Below are 18,522 nucleotides of genomic sequence, written 5' to 3'. Positions count from 1 at the left end.
AGAGAGAGAGAGAGAGAGAGAGAGAGAGAGAGAGAGAGAGAGAGAGAGAGAGAGAGAGAGAGAGAGAGAGAGAGAGAGAGAGAGAGAGAGAGAGAGAGAGTAGAAAGACATCCATATCACATCAGAAGAGTGACACCTAATACAACTCTTCCTGGCCCGCCATGGATAACGTGCGGTTTCCATAGGTTTGATGCGTTTGATATCATTCCATTTATTCCATTTCAGCCATTACAATGAGCCCGTCCTCCTATAGCTCCTCCCACCAGTCTCCTCTGCTACTTTCATCTGTGGTCCTCGCCTGTGCAGACACTCCTATATGGTTTTCACCCAAATGCACATTATCCACAGCAGGCCAGGAAGAGTCGTGTCAGGTGTCACTCTCCAGATGTGATTTGGTGTGATATGGATGTCCTTCCATCAGCAGTAGCTGATAACAGCATTCACATCATAGCAGGAGACAGGAATAAATATTCTAGACTCTGCAGTAGTGATAGGTGCTAAGGGTTCCCTGTGTTAAGGTTAGAGGTCCTTCTCTTTTCCCTCAGAGATGTGGAAATGTGATATTGTGGTTTATTATCTATCCCGTTTTGTACCAGCCTGTAGTAAATGTTAACAAAGCACTGATGCAACGAGTATCTGTCTGTATCATTAAATGGAGCCTGTCCTACTCAGAGAAACTGTTGTCTGTGACACTGAAGGTAGACACACACTGAGACACACACAGTACACAATTTGAGCCCTTCCATAAAAACTATCCCAGTGCACAGTGGAGACAATAGTATCTGCAGACTGACTGAGTACAGATTGTGTAAGGAGATATATACCGAGTCCATCACTAGGCTCCCACTGAGGAGGGAGTGTCAGACATGATGAGAGCCAAGAAGACACAGAGCAAATACCAACTCCTATCAACCGGGTGATAACAATGTCCTCTTCAGCTTTGGGAGCTTCCAGTATGTTGACCTATCAACCAGTTGATATGAACATATCAAACAGTAATCTACCAACCGGTTGATAATGTGCCAAGAGACAAGACTAATGTCAACCGCTATCAACCAGTTGATAGTAATGTCCTCCAGTGCTTGGGAAACGTCCATTTCACGATAGATCCATAACCCCTTGAAGGTCCAGAGGGGTGTATAGAGGTGTTGTGTTAGACATGCCAGTACCCTTCCTGCAGCCCTCCTGGAGCCCTCCTGCTCTGCCCACTCATCTGAACCCCTCCGTGGGAGTGAAAACCATTAAGCAGTCTCCACACTTAGCTGTGTTTGTGTTTAATTGCCTGATATGGCCTGCAATATTTTTATCTGCCGTTCATTGGCGGAGGGGCGCCACGGGAGGAAGAGTGTGGCCCTGAGTGTGTGTCATGGCTTAGTACACCTCTGACAGCAAAGAGAGAGAGCTGCCTGCCTCCGTGCCCGCGCTTCATGCACCTGCAAGTAAAACACTGACTCAGCACCTCAACCATGGCACAGAACTGTCACACCCTGATCTGGTTTACCTGTCCTTGTGATTGTCTCCACCCCCTCCAGGTGTCGTTTATTATCCCCGGTGTGTATATCCCCTTGTTTCCTGTCTCTCTGTGCCAGTTTGTCTTGTTTGCCAAGTCAACCAGCGTTTTTCCTTGCTCCCATCTTTCCCAGTCTCTGTTTGTTTCTAGTCCTCCTGGTTTCGACCCTTGCCCTGTCCTGACTCTGAACCCGCCTGCCTGACCACTCTGCCTGTTCTGACTACCAGCCTGCCTATCCTCTTGTACTGTTTTGGACTCGGATCTGGTTTCTGACCCCTGCCTGGCCTGACCACGAGACTGCCTATCGTCTGGTACTGTTTGGACTCTGAACTCTCGCCTGTCCCCGACCTGCCTTTGCCTACTCCCTTTGTTATAATAAATATCGGAGCTCTACCATCTGCCTCCTGTGTCTGCGTTTTGGTCTCGCCTTGTGCCCTTATAGGAACATCCATACTCAAAATAAGCTCATGCTTTATAGAGCTCTATAATCATCCTTTCAGAGCTCATTGTGGGTTATTTACTTGCACAGTTCTAATGATTGATTGCTGTGATGGAAGGATGTTTACTGTACATGTTCTACTGACATGGAAGAGACTTGGAGGTTTGAAAGAATCTATCATCCACCCATCTGTTATCAGTGTCAGATATGAAGCCTCTGGGTTTGGCACACACACACACACACACACACACACACACACACACACACACACACACACACACACACACACACACACACACACACACACACACACACACACACACACACTAAACACTCACACATACATTTACATTTACATTTAAGTCATTTAGCAGACGCTCTTATCCAGAGCGACTTACAAATTGGTGCATTCACCTTATGACCTCCAGTGGAACAGCCACTTTACAATAGTGCATCTAAATCTTTCTATGGGGGGGGGGCGGGGGGGGGGTCAGAAGGATTGCTTTATCCACACACACACACACACACACACACACACGCACACACACACACACGCTGCACACACACGCTGCACACCTTCCCGTCTGGCTGGAAGTTTTATTAACTGTATGCTTTTCCACAGTCATAGTCGGTTAAGGCTTTGGAGGCTGGTGGAGGGAGAGGTGTCGCTGAGAGCACCAGCGAGAGAAGAGAGGGGGAGAGGAAGAGGGGGAGGGAGATGGCGAGGACACAGAGGAGCCTGTAATGGAATGCCTGAGCCCGCTAACTGTGGACCAAGATAAAAACAGGAAAAACCAATTCTCTCCTTTTGCCAACTGAGCTGTGGCAGGGATTAGAAACTGGAGTCTGCTCCAGTGTATCTCCCCAGAAGTGTGAGCTGTGTTTTATGTGGGAATTATTGAAATCGTTCGCTGTCTCACTCAGTGGCGGCCTGGGTAATTTGATGACGTTAGCGCCACACTCTGATTGGACATAGTAAATTAGTCATGCCGTCTTACAAAGCTACCATCCGTCAACAAAGTGGGCCAAGCCAGAGAGATATCATGCAGAATGTGCCAAACAGAAATAATTAAAGTCAATCAGTGGAATTCATGACTGAAGCTCATCTATGGAACAAATGCACCAAAACATATCCCCCATGTGTTATTGTAACATTTTGGCCAGAAATGTGTGTTTGGGATCTTAACAAAAGCTGAAGAACATACGCACATCCAGGTAGTTTCCGTAGGTGCTGGAGTTGTAGGCAAACTCCTGGAAAACAGGAAGGAAAACGACACACGCTGCTGCTCGTGCTCCCAGGTGATTTTACTATAACAGCGTGGATGCCTGATGAAGACCTAAGGGTCAAAACGTTGGTATGAATAAAATCACCTGGGAGCAGGAGCAGCATTGTGCAGCGTTTTCCTGTCTGTGTTCTATGTGTTTGGGATCTTAACCCGTTACACTCATGGAAATTGGCCTATATGAATCGGGTTTAATGTAAATGTTTGTGGTTTTTGTTTGGAACACAGGCCATCGCACAAGTACTGTTGTTCCATTATAAATCCATTATAAATTAGTGTATTTAAGTGTGTGTTCTGTGGCTCATTTTCTTCACAATACCACAAACATAGCTTCATTCTGTTCAGGACAACCCAGGGTATAACACATGTCATCCTGTAACTGTGGATCAAACATTGCCAGCAGCATACCACCCTGCATACCACTGCTGGCTTGCTTCTGAAGCTAAGCAGGGTTGGTCCTGGTCAGTCCCTGGATGGGGAGACCAGATGCTGCTGGAAGTGGTGTTGGAGGGCCAGTAGGAGGCACTCTTTCCTCTGGTCTAAAAAAAAATATCCCAATTCCCCAGGGCAGTGATTGGGGACACTGCCCTGTGTAGGGTGCCGTCTTTCGGATGGGACGTTAAACGGGTGTCCTGACTCTCTGAGGTCATTAAAGATCCCATGGCACTTATCGTAAGAGTAGGGGTGTTAACCCCGGTGTCCTGGCTAAATTCCCAATCTGGCCCTCAAACCATCATGGTCACCTAATAATCCCCAGTTTACAATTGGCTCATTCATCCCCCTCCTCTCCCCTGTAACTATTCCCCAGGTCGTTGCTGCAAATGAGAACGTGTTCTCAGTCAACTTACCTGGTAAAATAACGGTAAAATAAAACATAGAGATCATAAATGTTGATACTGTAAATGACATGAGTTTTCAGATATGGACATGTGAAGTGCACATTTGGACTCATGGGTGTGTGGTTTGCTTGTGTGACATCAAATCTGTATTTATTGTAATTCTCAACGTCTCATCTTTTAGAACATATCGATTCCTCTCAACTAACAGCATTTCCTACTCAGACAACAATAAAATGTGCAAAAGTAGCCCAATTAGCTGGAGGGATAGGGGCATCTTGTTGTGGGCGTTGCTCAAGTTTATAACGGCTGTCAGTCAAAACCCATACAGCACTGTTAAATGGAGAACCTAAACTCTGACACCATGTGTAGCATGTTACTGTACAGCCACTGTGTTCCAATTTAGGCATTTATTAATGACTAAATCTGCCATTTTCAACCAGTATACGGGATGACGGGCTATGACTGGAAAGCTCTTCTCAACATGTTTATTTAAGCAGTAAGACATGTATGTTTCTTATACTGTATGATTCTACAGTGTAAACTCTTTCAATCCAGTCACCAAAGTACCAGACGTACTTCAAAAGAAAGAGGTCCTTTGAATATGTAAATCAAAAAAGAAACAACCACATGAATGGGGCTACAGACATGGAACTCACATTCCTCAACAGACCCAGAAACATTGCATTCTCTTTCAAGAAAATGAAACAAATAGGATGTGCATTAATTATCTGAATCCCTGTGTGGTTGACTCATAACAATCATGAAATATTCAGAGTTTAACACAGTCTCCCTTTTAATCCCAACGGCTGGGGCAGGATTATAACAACCAGAACTGGATGCTCAAAAACACAGCCTCTCTCCCTCTGTCTTTCTCTCTTCCTCGTCTCTCTCTCTCTCTCTCTCTCTCTCTCCCTCTGTCTTTCTCTCTTCCTCGTCTCTCTCTCTCTCCCTCTGTCTTTCTCTCTTCCTCGTCTCTCTCTCTCTCCCTCTGTCTTTCTCTCTTCCTCGTCTCTCTCTCTCTCTCTCTCTCCCTCTGTCTTTCTCTCTTCCTCGTCTCTCTCTCTCTCCCTCTGTCTCTCTCTCTTCCTCGTCTCTCTCTCTCCCTCTGTCTTTCTCTCTTCCTCGTCTCTCTCTCTTCCTCGTCTCTCTCTCTCCCTCTGTCTTTCTCTCTTCCTCGTCTCTCTCTCTCTCCCTCTGTCTTTCTCTCTTCCTCGTCTCTTTCATCTCTCTCTCTCTCCCTCTGTCTTTCTCTCTTCCTCGTCTCTGTCGTCTCTCTCTCTCATATTTATATTCTCCCACAAACTTCCCCTCACAGTCCTTCAACCTTGCTCCCTCTCCCCAGATCCCCTCTGCTCTATTTTCCGGGTCCTTTTGTTCTGATACTCTCCCTGCCCTCTCACCCAGTTCATATTGCTCTGGGGGTCTTGGTACAGTAAGACATCATACCGTGAGATGTGTGGTTTAACATAAATGCTACTGTATGAGTATTGCAAACAAAGACAACCCCTGAAGCCCATCAGAAACACCAGCAGTAGTAACATCAAAGGAAGCTTGGAATATATTAGTTCTAAGAATAGTTGAACTATTTTATGCAAATGAGGATCTTCATATTTCAATGCAATACATGCTGTAATGTTAATGGTTGATCCCTGGGTCTGGCCAGCTCATTTCAGGGTGATCATACAGTCAATCAACCAGAGAGGAAGAGGCAAAGCTTGTAACCCAGATGTGAAAGTGAGAGCTCACAATATATCCTCGGATCAATCAGCTTCAAGGCAAGGAATTGGGTTGTGTCACACCGGGGTGGGCGAACTCACTGACTATACAGCAGCATCACACAGCATCACACAGTGCCATTCATTTTCAATGGAAGTAAAGAGAGGAGAAACTGAGTGGGCGGGAGACGGATTAGCGATGCGAGCATGGGCGAGCGAGCTGAACAGGGTGGGACTAAATTTAGGGAAAGCTGTACTTTATGCAAATTGTCTGCAATATCGTGGCGCAAGTGACCAATCAAAGCTTTCCATAGCTTCCAGCCTCTACTGGATTGGCTGTTGATACCTACAGCTGCACTACCTAGCATACTAGCTAGCTTGCTAGCACCCACATGAGGCTTGAATGACCCCGAGTTGCCGAGTTTCACCACTGACCTTTTACTTTTTCAGCCAAAAGATAACACATTTGTTATTGACAATTACAACCTTATCAATGTGGATAATGTAGCTAGTCTGACCATATTGTTAATGTTAAGCAAGCTAGCTAACTTTATTATTAACATTGTTAGCAAGCTTATCAAATCAAATTTTATTTGTCACATACAGGTGTTTAGCAGATGGTGTTGCAGGTGTAGCGAAATGCTTGTAGCTAGCCGTTTCCAGTTTCAAATTTCCTACGAGCACATCAAATCAAATCAAATTTTATTTGTCACATACACATGGTTAGCAGATGTTAATGCGAGTGTAGCGAAATGCTTGTGCTTCTAGTTCCGACAATGCAGTAATAACCAACAAGTAATCTAACCTAACAATTCCACAACTACTACCTTATACACACAAGTGTAAAGGGATAAAGAATATGTACATGAAGCCAGCATGATTAAAGATATCCCATCAAGGCCATTTACCATTGAAAAAAAAGGTCACAGTGCTTAAACCAGGGGTGGCCCTCCCCATAGAAATAGACAGAGGACTCTAGTGCCCAAATGCCAGTTTTAGCATGGGTAGCATCATTTGGGACTTTCACCAACTGGGTGAGACTTCCTATGGGTTAAGAAAATATCACATAATTCCATCCAAGTCATCAGGGGAGATGAGCAAATTAATTATACTCGTGAGCAAACATTACATAACGGCAGGTGGCAGTAAATTGCCAACCTTGACTTTTACCTGTTCAAACAACACACTCCAGGTGGCAGTATGCACCTTTTCAGTTTGTTTACCAACTCATAGAAGTATTAGAAGAAGAAAATGAACTACTTCAAAATGGAGATGACGCAATGGTGCTGAAAAGATGTTCCCCCTCAAAAAGAGAGAGTTGCAAAGAAAAAGCCATATCTCAGACTGGCCAATAAAAATAAAAGATTAAGATGGGCAAAAGAACACAGACACTGGACAGAGGAACTCTGCCTAGAAGGCCAGCATCCCGGAGTCGCCTCTTCACTGTTGACGTTGAGACTGGTGTTTTGCGGGTGCTATTTAATGAAGCTGCCAGTTGAGGACTTGTGAGGCGTCTGTTTCTCAAACTAGACACTCTAATGTACTTGTCCTCTTGCTCAGTTGTGCCCCGGGGCCTCCCACTCCTCTTTCTATTCTGGTTAGAGACGGTTTGCACTGTTCTGTGAAGGGAGTAGTACACAGTGTTGGAAGAGATCTTCAGTTTCTTGGCAATTTCTCGCATGGAATAGCCTTAATTTCTCAGAACAAGAATAGGCTGATGAGTTTCAGAAGAAAGTTCTTTGTTTCTGGCCATTTTGAGCCTGTAATCGAACCCACAAATGCTGATGCTCCAGATACTCAACTAGTCTAAAGAAGGCCAGTTTTATTGTTTCTTTGATCAGAACAACAGTTTTCAGCTGTCCTAACATAATTGCAAAAGGGTTTTCTAATGATCAATTAGCCTTTTAAAATAATACACTTGGATAAGCTAACACAACGTGCCATTGGAACACAGGAGTGATGGTTGCTGATAATGGGCCTCTGTATGTCTATGTAGATATTCCATAAAAAAACTCTGCCATTTCCAGCCACAATAGTCATTTACAACATTAACAATGTCTACACTGTATTTCTGATCAATTTGATGTTATTTTAATGGACAACAAATTTGCTTTTCTTTCAAAAACAAGGACATTTCTAAGTAACCTCAAACTTTTGAAAGGTAGTGTAAATATGGCTAGTTAACAAGCTAACTTTCAGAGGATAAACTATATGGCTGTATATCCAAATATTGTTTGATTTGATTGCCATCTATAGTGGTGATGTCAGTAGTCCGACTGACAAATTTACCAGGATGAGGACTTGCCGATGTCAAAGTATTTCCAAAAGCATAATCTCTTATTAAGCAAGCTACATGACACATGTTGTTTACTTAGCTAGCTAGCTAAATGACACTTGTTGTTTGCTTAGCTAGCTAGCTTAAACAAAATGGATAGGCTACCCTCACGTATCTGAAAATACATGATCAATTGATGTTTACTGATAATGTAAAGCATCCCGTTATTTGCTGTATAACTCTGATGATATAGCTAAATGTGGAAAAGAGTTCTTCTGACTATGGTCTTCAAGAGGTGATGATATTAAAAACAAATAGTTATAACATTTATTTAACAATCCCTTGAAAACGGCACGTAGTTGCCACTGGATTTAGCGTAGCGGAGGACTCCTTTTTACCCCTTTTTTCTCTCAAATTTTGTGAAATCCAATTGGTAGTTCAAGTCTTGTCCCATCGCTGCAACTCCCGTACGGACTCGGGAGAGGCGAAGGTCGAGAGCCATGCGTCCCCCGAAACACGACCCCTGCCAAGCCGCACAGCTTCTTGACACACTGCTCGCTTAACCCGGAAGCCAGCCGCACCAATGTGTCGCAGGAAACACCATACAGCAAGCGACCGAAGTCAGCGTGCATGCGCCCGCTAGCCACAAGTAGTCGCTAGAGCGTGATGGGACAAGGACATCCCAGCCGGCCAAACCCTGCCCTAACCCGGACGATGCTGGGCTAATTGTGCTCCGCCTCATGGTCCTCCCGGTCTCGGTCGGCTGCGACACAGGCCGGGATCGAACCCGGATCTGTAATGATGCCTCTAGCACTGCGATGCAGTACCTTAGACCGCTGTGCCACTCGGGAGGCCCGGTCTGCACCTTCCCGTGAAGTTTTATTGATAACGCCCTATATATTTACTACTGTTTGGTTATTGCATATTAGCCCATTTCAAAATGCCCTTTGCAGCAGAGGCCAAAGGCCCAGGCTAGGTCAATAAAATGAATGTCAATCAATAGCTAGTATACCATAATTTAGACAATGTATAGTCATTACCTTGCACTTAATTGTCCCCCACAATGAAATCGGGGATGGGACTGTGGATCTGTCTGTATATTTGTTCATACGTTTGTTAGTCACACGCAATATCTTTGACAGCAATGAGTCGATTTTGACGAAACTTGGGTGAATGATGCGTCTTGCGATGGAGATCCAGCGTATACAAAATTAAACTGATTGGTCTTAGGCGGGAGCTATAGTGATTAACTGAAATTTGTTAAGTCAAATGCAAAATCTCAATTGGCCCAAGGGGGGAGGGGCGCTGCATCCTTCGTGGGGGATGACATGTTTACTGTTGCCTTGTTACTCTAGCTCAAGGTCTCTTCCCTCTATCTCAACCATCTCTCCTCTCTCTTTCTCTTCTTGCCGTATCCATTTTGCATTTTTCCTCATCCCTCTGTCTCTTCTCCTCCACAGCCTGTTCATGTTGAAAGGCCTCCTGATTAACTTCCCCAGTCTATTTTCTATTATATGTTTGACTGCTATGAATATCGACAGTCACTATTGGGAGAGAATATATGCAGTGTCAGTAAAGACATCTTTTGTCTCTTCTGTGACCATCTCGGGAACAGCAGGCTCCCTCCTTCACCTCCCCACCTCTCTTCTCTCCTCCATCTCTCAGTAAGTGTCTCTGGGTCTTCAGTCACTCCTAACAATATCTCAGACAATTCAAACTAATTTGATTGACACATCTAGGCTCTCTGACATAATATAACATGACATAACATGAGATGATGTTGAACAGATTCACTTTGAAACTTTCCCTCTGGCTACATACATTCACATGCACCGCATCACATCCACTCTGGCATCTGTGTCTGTTTATGTTGTGGGACTGGGTTAACAAAGTACATTATGGCTACAAATTTCAGAGCACATCAAATTGGGAAAGATTTCCGACATCAATGTCACGGTCGGTCGGTTCACCTCCTCTCGGATGGATGGATGATGTTTGTTTGTTTGTTTATAGGATGAATGGAGCAGAATAAATTGGTCTCTGACCCATGCGGATTAAGTTAATGAGGCCTTTAGGTTTACTTTTTGTTTTTTTAATACCCATCAAATTCTCTATGGCATTGGGATTCACAGCATAAATAGCATGTCTTTTCTCTCTATCCTGATGGCTGGCTGGGTTATTCATTTGAGCAACAGGGTCAAGAGGTGCAATACAGTCTAGGTCGAAAATATACAGGTCAATATACGTCATCACAAATCTGGGACCAGCGCCGTTCCTAACTAGCATAGCTGGTCCCATCGTTGCAAAGGGTTATGGGATATTAGAATCATGTTGTCTTAACCTTTGTCATCTTCAAACTAGACTACAGTGGCATCCATGACGCTGGCTCTGGCTGACAACAAAATTCTCCTTTCCAAGAGAAACTGCTGCTCTGCTCTGCTCTGCTTTGCTCAGTAGAGTGTGGTACTTCTGCCAAACTAATTATGGGAGTCATTGATGGCACTTCAAACAACCTTAATTGTTCTGCACAATGAGCGGATAGTCCTGCACATGTAATTAAGCCCCTCTAGATGCACACTGACGATAATTATTTGATTACCCGGCTAGCTCCTCCTGCTATCCTTCCCTAGCTTGGCCCAAATGAAATTAGATTTCTATATTTCTTAATTAAGGCCAACAATGAATGAGAAAATAACACTAAATTATAAATGAAGATGAACACACTCCTTTTACTGCTACATTATCCACGTGCATTTATAATGAGATTGAAATTCAAAAATATTGATCGGAAATTGAACCTGAGCCATTATGTTATATAAGTGTGCTAATACGCAAGTAGTCTATGACACATACAGTTGAAGTCATTTCTCCAAAAAGTACGACCTTTGTCCCCTTGTGCAGTTGCAAACCGTAGTCTGGCTTTTTTATGGCGGTTTTGGTGCACTGGCTTCTTCCTTGCTAAGTGGCCTTTCAGGTTATATAGGACTTGTTTTACTGTGGATATAGATACTTTGTACCTGTTTCCTCCAGCATCTTCACAAGGTCCCTTGCTGTTGTTCTGTGATTGATTTGCACTTTTCGCACCAAAGTACATTCATCTCTAGGAGACAGAACGCATTTCCATCCTGAGCTGTATGACGGATGCATGGTCCCATGGTGTTTATACTTGTGTACTATTGTTTGTACAGATGAACGTGGTACCTTCAGGCATTTGGAAATTGCTCCCAAGGATGAACCAGACTTGTGGAGGTCTTCAATTGTTTTTCTGAGGTATTGGCTGATTTCTTTTGATTTTCCCATGATGTCAAGCAAAGAGGCACTGGGTTTGAAGGTAGGCCTTGAAATACATCCACAGGTACACCTTCAATTGACTCAAATGATGTCAATTAGCCTATCAGAAGCTTCTAAAGCCATGACATAATTTTCTGGAATTTTCCAAGCTGTTTAAAGCCACAGTCAACTTAGTGTATGTAAACTTCTGACCCACTGGAATTGTGATACAGTGAAATAATCTGTCTGTAAACAATTGTTGTAAAAATGACTTGTGCCATGCACAAAGTAGATGTCCTAACCGACTTGCCAAAACTGTAGTTTGTTAACCAGAAACTTGTGGAGTGGTTGAAAAACGAGTTTTAATGACACCAACCTAAGTGTACGTAAACTTCTGACTTCAACTGTAGCTTCATTCTTGTGTGTTTCATTTCTCATGTTGCTTTTTGTACATATTTTTTTCCTCATCATTTTGCTTGTTGGGAAAGACCTTGTAAATAAGCATTTCACTGTAAGGTCAACACCTGTGGTATTCGGCGCATTGAAGCCATGGAAGGCCACAATACAGTTTCTTATGAAGAGATTCATTTATAAAACCGAACATACATTTTTTTATCAAGGGTGCCAATAATTTGAGGTGACTGTATAAGAATACACAATCGGACTTTTCAAAGCTCTCTTCACCCCACTTGACCCCTGTCTCTTCACTTGTGCATGTCTGTCACTTTTGATTTCTCTTAGAACGTCTGATGCCCTTAAATGCGTGTCTGTGGTGATTGTGATGAATGTGCACTGTTTTCAGTGCCAACACTTCTCCCTGATAAGCAGTGAAAGAGAGACAGATGGAAATTGTGGGCTCTGTCTGTCAGAAGCGATTGGTAATCTTATCCTCAGATGCTCTAAACTGCTTCTTGTGGGGCTCAGAGGTTGAGATACAGAAAGAGGCCGTTTTCTCCACCTGAATAGTTTAAGTAAAGGAAGGGTAAAGGCACCATTTCAGGAACACAAGCCTCCTTTACAGGTGTTCCAGAAGCTCTGCTACAGTAGGTGAGCTTGGTGTACAAGCCAAGGCCATTTACGGTTTCTTCAAATTATTTGAGTCTACATGATTTATGGTATGGCCGTCTAGCCACCCAGGACTGTTTTCTCCCGCTCGGTTCAAGGAAGACCCTGTTACAGAGACACTCAAGAGCTTGGGCTAATATGATAAGCAGGGAACTGGGAGCAGGGGACAGTGGGGGCTTCTGTTGAGTAGCATTTACCCTTCCGTCACAAACAGAGTGAGAGAGAGGAGGGTCAGAAGAGAGGAATCTTTCCAGAGCAGAGCCATGGGGGAGAAGGCTATGGAGATCCTTCCTCGCCATGCCCAGGGCTTAGCTCAGGAAGGTGGGAGGAGGAGGAAGACACTGTACAGGGATCACCAGCCACAAATAATTATTGTTATTGAAGTTAAATTAAATAAGAAAATGTTTCTTAAACCAATTTTGTCTATTTCATTTTTTACTCCAAAGTAGCCAATTTTAGAGGTTGACTAAATGATACGGAAATTATCCAGAGCTCAAGAAGATAGTAAAACAAATTAACTGTAGCCAATATGAGTTATAAAAAACAGACAGGCAGTCAGAACTAGAGTTTTAGCATTACAGTACCAGGGATGACAGTTTATATAGAAGCATTCATAGAAAAAGGCAGGCCGGGCTATGTGAAGTGAGCATTAACAGACATGTCACCATGTAGATTAGGAGGGTGGAAGGTTTAGTAGTGAACCTGGGTTGAAAGGCATGAATATGTGAGCTTAGCCTAAGACATCAGAATTAGCTCTTACCTGTTACTTACCTGTTATTTCTTATAACATAAACTCTGTATGTATTTCTTAATTTGTTTTCTCCTTTTGAGTGGCAGCCTACGGGTACATGTTTCATAAACCTATAATTTGAAATGGATAATGTACATGTACCCCCCCCCCCCAAAAAAAAGCGTTATGTGGGGTTAGCATTAGTGAGCTAGCTAGCTACAGTAGTATTGTGTGCTGGCTGAGTGAGGAAGGCAGGCTCTCATAAACAGACAGTGAGGACTGTTAGCAGACGCGAGGGTAATGATTTGAGCAGTTTGTCCTCATGTTGCCATCTCTCAGGGGAATGCAGCTCAAGACAGAACATCATTTCTGAAATGGTCCATGAGACAGTGCTATACAGTAGCTGCTGGGATCTCGGATGAATTGAGCACAAGCACATTCAAAGAGATACAATCTCAAATTATTCTAATACTGACCCATGACCCGTACAACAGTAAAATACACCCTAACCTACAATAAAGCTTATGAGTTAAGGCACAGCTCCTATGTTGAGCTAATGCTCATGCGAAATGTCACACAATTCCCAGAGCAGCACACGTCAAAACAGTAAAGACCTTTTCCCTAAAGTGGACCGACTCACAGATAGTCCAGTTATGTCACTTGTCTCGTTCTCCTAATTCTAAATAGGGCAGGCATGTACCCATCCATGAACATTGACAAGTTTCATTGGGAAAAATGAAAATTTTTGTGTGAAAATGGGGATCAGGTTGGGTGGCCTGTGGCCATCTTAATCTCAAGGTTTATCATGCATACACTTCCCTGAACCCTAATACCTTAAGGAGCTACCCCGCAAAATAAACACATCGACACAACATTTTTAAAACGTTCAGCCATGCGCATCAAAGGCCGGAGCATTGCTAAGTTGGCCTTTTGACAAAATTTGTGAACATGCTGGCAGATGTCAAAAGGCTTTGACGGTAGGATTTTATAGGGGTAAAAAAACACTAATACGGATGTGCTGTAGTTTCTGTGTGTGTTACTGAGTGTTCTATGTCTGGGACTGCCAAAAAACAAGGGGGCAGGCCAGCATGCTTCAGCACGAGCGTGAGAAGATCTGCAGAAAAGAGATGAGTAGTCGATGCAAAGCCAGTCTTCTCGTTTTACAAGGGGATATTGGCAAACAAACATAACATTAAGAATTCTTAACCGTATAATGATGAATCTTTGTTGTGCTCATGTGAATTTCTATAATGATAGGTTATTCCTTCTGATCCAGAGCAGAACTGTAGCATAGCTCTTAGACTTTTAGCATACTTAAATGTCATCCCTCTGGTTTGTTGAAATCCACTCTAATCCCCATGTCCCCTGAAATGCCACTATGAAAACATTTTAATTTATGTAAAAGTCAAGGCCTGCTTACCGCCCCCTCCATGACCACAGAATGCTCCGGCATAGAGAGAGAGAGTCTAAATGAATCATCTGGAAAGGAGGGAAGACTTGAGAGAAACAGACACACACACAGCCGCTCTACCCCAGCCTCGGCCTCACAGGGCAATGAGTGGGATTAATTACTGTTGAGTTTGAACCAAGGAGGCCCAGAACAGATTATCCCAGATGCTTCACAAAAAGGCATTAGCGCTAGCTGTCCATCCCACTATGGCAGGAGAAACCGAGATGATGGGCTATGAGGCAGTGGGATGGATGTCACTGTGGATTCACACATATATCCACAGTCGGAGGATATGAGAGTCTCACGTCGGAGAAGTGCTACTCACATGCTGGCTTGCTTGCTATGCAGAGTTTTGTCTCATTTCTGAACATAGGGTTAGTAGGCAGTCTGCACACTCCTCACGAGAGGACAATTCTGTATAATTACAAGAGACAATCTAAAACAAAAGGCCTTCACTTTCAATGAGTCCCTCTCTCTCCTCTCCCCTCCTCCCAGGGAAGGTTACCTCAAGGGGGAATTCTAATGAAACAGATGGCTGAGTGCTCACAGGGGCAGAGTTAGACAGTCCCCCTTTTACAGTCTGCCATGCAGCATAGCATTCTGAGGAGCCTCACTTCTTCTCACGTCCTGCCTGTGTGCATGTGTGAGAGAGAGAGAGTAAAATAGAGAGGGGAGAAAATGAGAGAGAGGTGTTGAGTGGTGATGAGAAAATGTGAAAGGCAGGAGTGTGTACTGAACTGTGTGGCTACATGTACTAGTGAATGTATTGGTTAGGGCATGTGTGAATAAAACAATGAATGGGGAAAAAAACTCAAAGCAGTTGTTCCTTATATTTTATTCTATACCTTTTTAATATTATGCAGTATGTGTGCTTATCAACAACCCCATTTATGCTTCGCTCCACCCCCCCATCATCCACATTGTTAGTGGACAGCGCTGGTCGTGCTGATAGCACAGTGTCTGGTAAACACAGCCAGTCACAACATACCTGTACATCTCCCTTATTGCTATATCCCACGGTTCCCATTTTAAACACAGAAAATATATATTGATATCCATTGATCAATAGCAAAGCAGTCAAAAATACTGTCCTCGGCAGAGATGTGTCTGTGTGACAGCTGTGGGACTGTCACTGCGGTTACAAAACAGAACAAAGCCATCTGATAGAGAGTGATGTACCGTAGCGCGTCATGTCCCACTCCTGCACATTACCAAAGTCAAAGAGATTATACATTGCAAACAATGTTTCTTTTAAAAACCATAATGAGGATATGAATCTGTACATACACACAGTTTGGTGAACATTGCTTATCTTTATCATGGTGATGATGACGTCACTTAAGAATCTAAAATAAATACAGAAATATAAATAGGTCCTATGGAAATATATAAATCTGTATACGTAAATATACATTGACATATGATCCTAAGTATCAGCAGAGTATGTGAGATATACATAGTTCAGCAAAACGAAAGCTACAGTAAGAGAGAAGCAGGTTGGTTCTGAGCCTTCACCTCCACTCCATGTACTGTATGCCCTTTCCCCCCTAAGCCAGTGAGGAGGACTGGAGGGTCTTGCTCCAAAGCAGCCTTGTTTGACTAACACCCATGGCGCCTCTGTGTTGCTAGGTGATACGGTTCTGAATTGCACACTCATGCGTTCCACCCATCCTTGATTTGACGCACTCACATTTGCTACACTCTCACTAAACTGGGCCATTTCCGGGTTGCACCCTTAACACTGCTCCCAACAGCATACTTTGGGATTAAACTCACATAATTATCATGTTATTCTATCTGACCGAAGTAGAGTGGAAAAGAGGTCAGTTGCATCAGGCCCTGCCATACACAGTAGTTTTAACCACATGCGATTTCTCTATTTGAAATGTGTTGCTACATGTGTCCCTGCCTCAGATGCCTACATAGGCTGGGATGGTTTGTTTGTTGAAGGTTAAGAATGAATATGTGGTTCTAAATGAGTTATGAAGGCGTCTAGTAAACACAACGGTCCCCCCCCCCCCCCAAGCCTCCGATATAGCAGGTTCAATTCTGCTGCTGTTACATCTAATCCTCAATCACTGCAGCTGATTTCATTTTAGTGTGCACCACTGGATTCCCCCACCCACATTCACGGCCCAGTAATACAGCACAAAGGGAAGTGGGGAGGCAAAGATTAGGTTCGGAAATTGGGAGTGGCAAAAAATGGAATCAAAATGTGTTGTGTTACAGAGACCGCCATGAATGTGAAATGCTGCTGGGTATGCCAGGAGAAGCTTCTCCAAGTCTCCCGTACAGACAAAGTCCAGGATGAAGCACTACAACAGCAGCACAGAATCCCATTCCCTCCACTCCCTCCAGCTCTCCAGCCCTGGCTAGTGCTAGGACCAGAGCATGCTAACACACTAAGGCCCTGGAGTGATCTGGACAGAGGTGAACACAATGACATACATCTGCAGGCAGAAGGAAGGAAAGAGAACCAACTCCCACCCTGCCATTCTACAGTAAACCTGTTTGGTCTGTTTTTACTGAATTACAGAAAGACAACATCCAGGGGTTATGTCTGCCTATCCTGAAATGAATTCAGAATGGAGGGACTGTTTGTATTTGGATTGAGTAGTCTTTAGTTGCATGCTCTCACTGTCCTTGATATGTCCTTGATATGTTTTCTCTGGCATTCCACAACACATCAACCTTCCCATGTTGGATGGATGGTAAAAGGGAAATGGAATGGAAATAACTCTACTGTATATTGAGTCAGTCTCTGATATGTAGAATTCAAACACGGTTCACTGTTTTGTAGAATTAAGTCTATTTATAGTCTACTATAGATGGTCTTTATGGATGAGCTCTGAAATCTCCAAGGACATAAAGTTGCTATGCCTGTTTGCCTCTGTTCCCCACAGACATCCTTAAAGACAATCTATAGAAAGCTACACATAGATCAGCAGTAATTAATCAAAGGCCATGTCTAGACTTGACAGTTCATGCAGCTTTTATATTCTGATCATGGAGGTTTGAAAACCTCACACGTCTACACCTACATTTAAATGTGTCTACCGTGTCCACATTGTGTCCGGCTTCCCTTTTCCCGTGCTATATTCAAATGCAGTATGCATTCTGCAAATGGTGGAACAGGCTAAATCTGATAATAACAAAACAAATTGATGGCAATAGCCAAATACTGTAGCTAACTAGCAAGTTAAACTCTGCCAGCAAACTAGCTAGCAAAGCTAAAGGGATTGCAAACGGGTTAGCATAACTCTAGCCAAACAAAACATTGTTCTTTTTTTAAATATTAGCTAGCTGGCTAGCATTTATGAAGCCAGCAAACACGTTCCTCACATGCCAGGTATGTACACTACCGGTCAAAAGTTTTAGAACACCTACTCATTTAAGGGTTTTTCTTTATTTGTACTATTTTATACATTGTAGAATAATAGTGAAGACATCAAAACTATAAAATGACACACATGAAATCGTGTAGTAACCAAAAAAAGTGTAAAACAAAAATATATTTTATACTTGAGATTCTTCAAATACCCACTGTTTGCCTTGATGAAGGCTTTGCACACTCTTGACATTCTCTCAACCAGCTTCACCTGGAATGCTTTTACAACAGTCTTGAAGGAGTTCCCACATATGCTGAGCACTTGTTGGCTGCTTTTCCTTCACTCTCAAACTCATCCCAAACCCTCTCAATTTGGTTGAGGTCGGGGGATTGTGGAGGCCAGGTCATCTGATGCAGCACTCCATCACTCTCCTTCTTGGTAAAATAGCCCTTACACAGCCTGGAGGTGTGTTGGGTCATTGTCCTGTTGAAAAACAAATGATAGTCCCACTAAGTGCAAACCTGATGGGATGGCGTATCGCTGCAGAACGCTATGGTAGCCATACTGGGTAAGAGTGCCTCACAGACAGTGTCACCAGCAAAGCACCCCCACACCAT

The sequence above is a fragment of the Salvelinus fontinalis genome, chromosome 35 (genome assembly GCF_029448725.1).
Source record: "Salvelinus fontinalis isolate EN_2023a chromosome 35, ASM2944872v1, whole genome shotgun sequence".
Lineage (NCBI taxonomy): Eukaryota > Metazoa > Chordata > Actinopteri > Salmoniformes > Salmonidae > Salvelinus > Salvelinus fontinalis.
The sequence above is the reverse complement of the archived record's forward strand: the minus strand, read 5'-3'. Positions refer to the sequence as shown.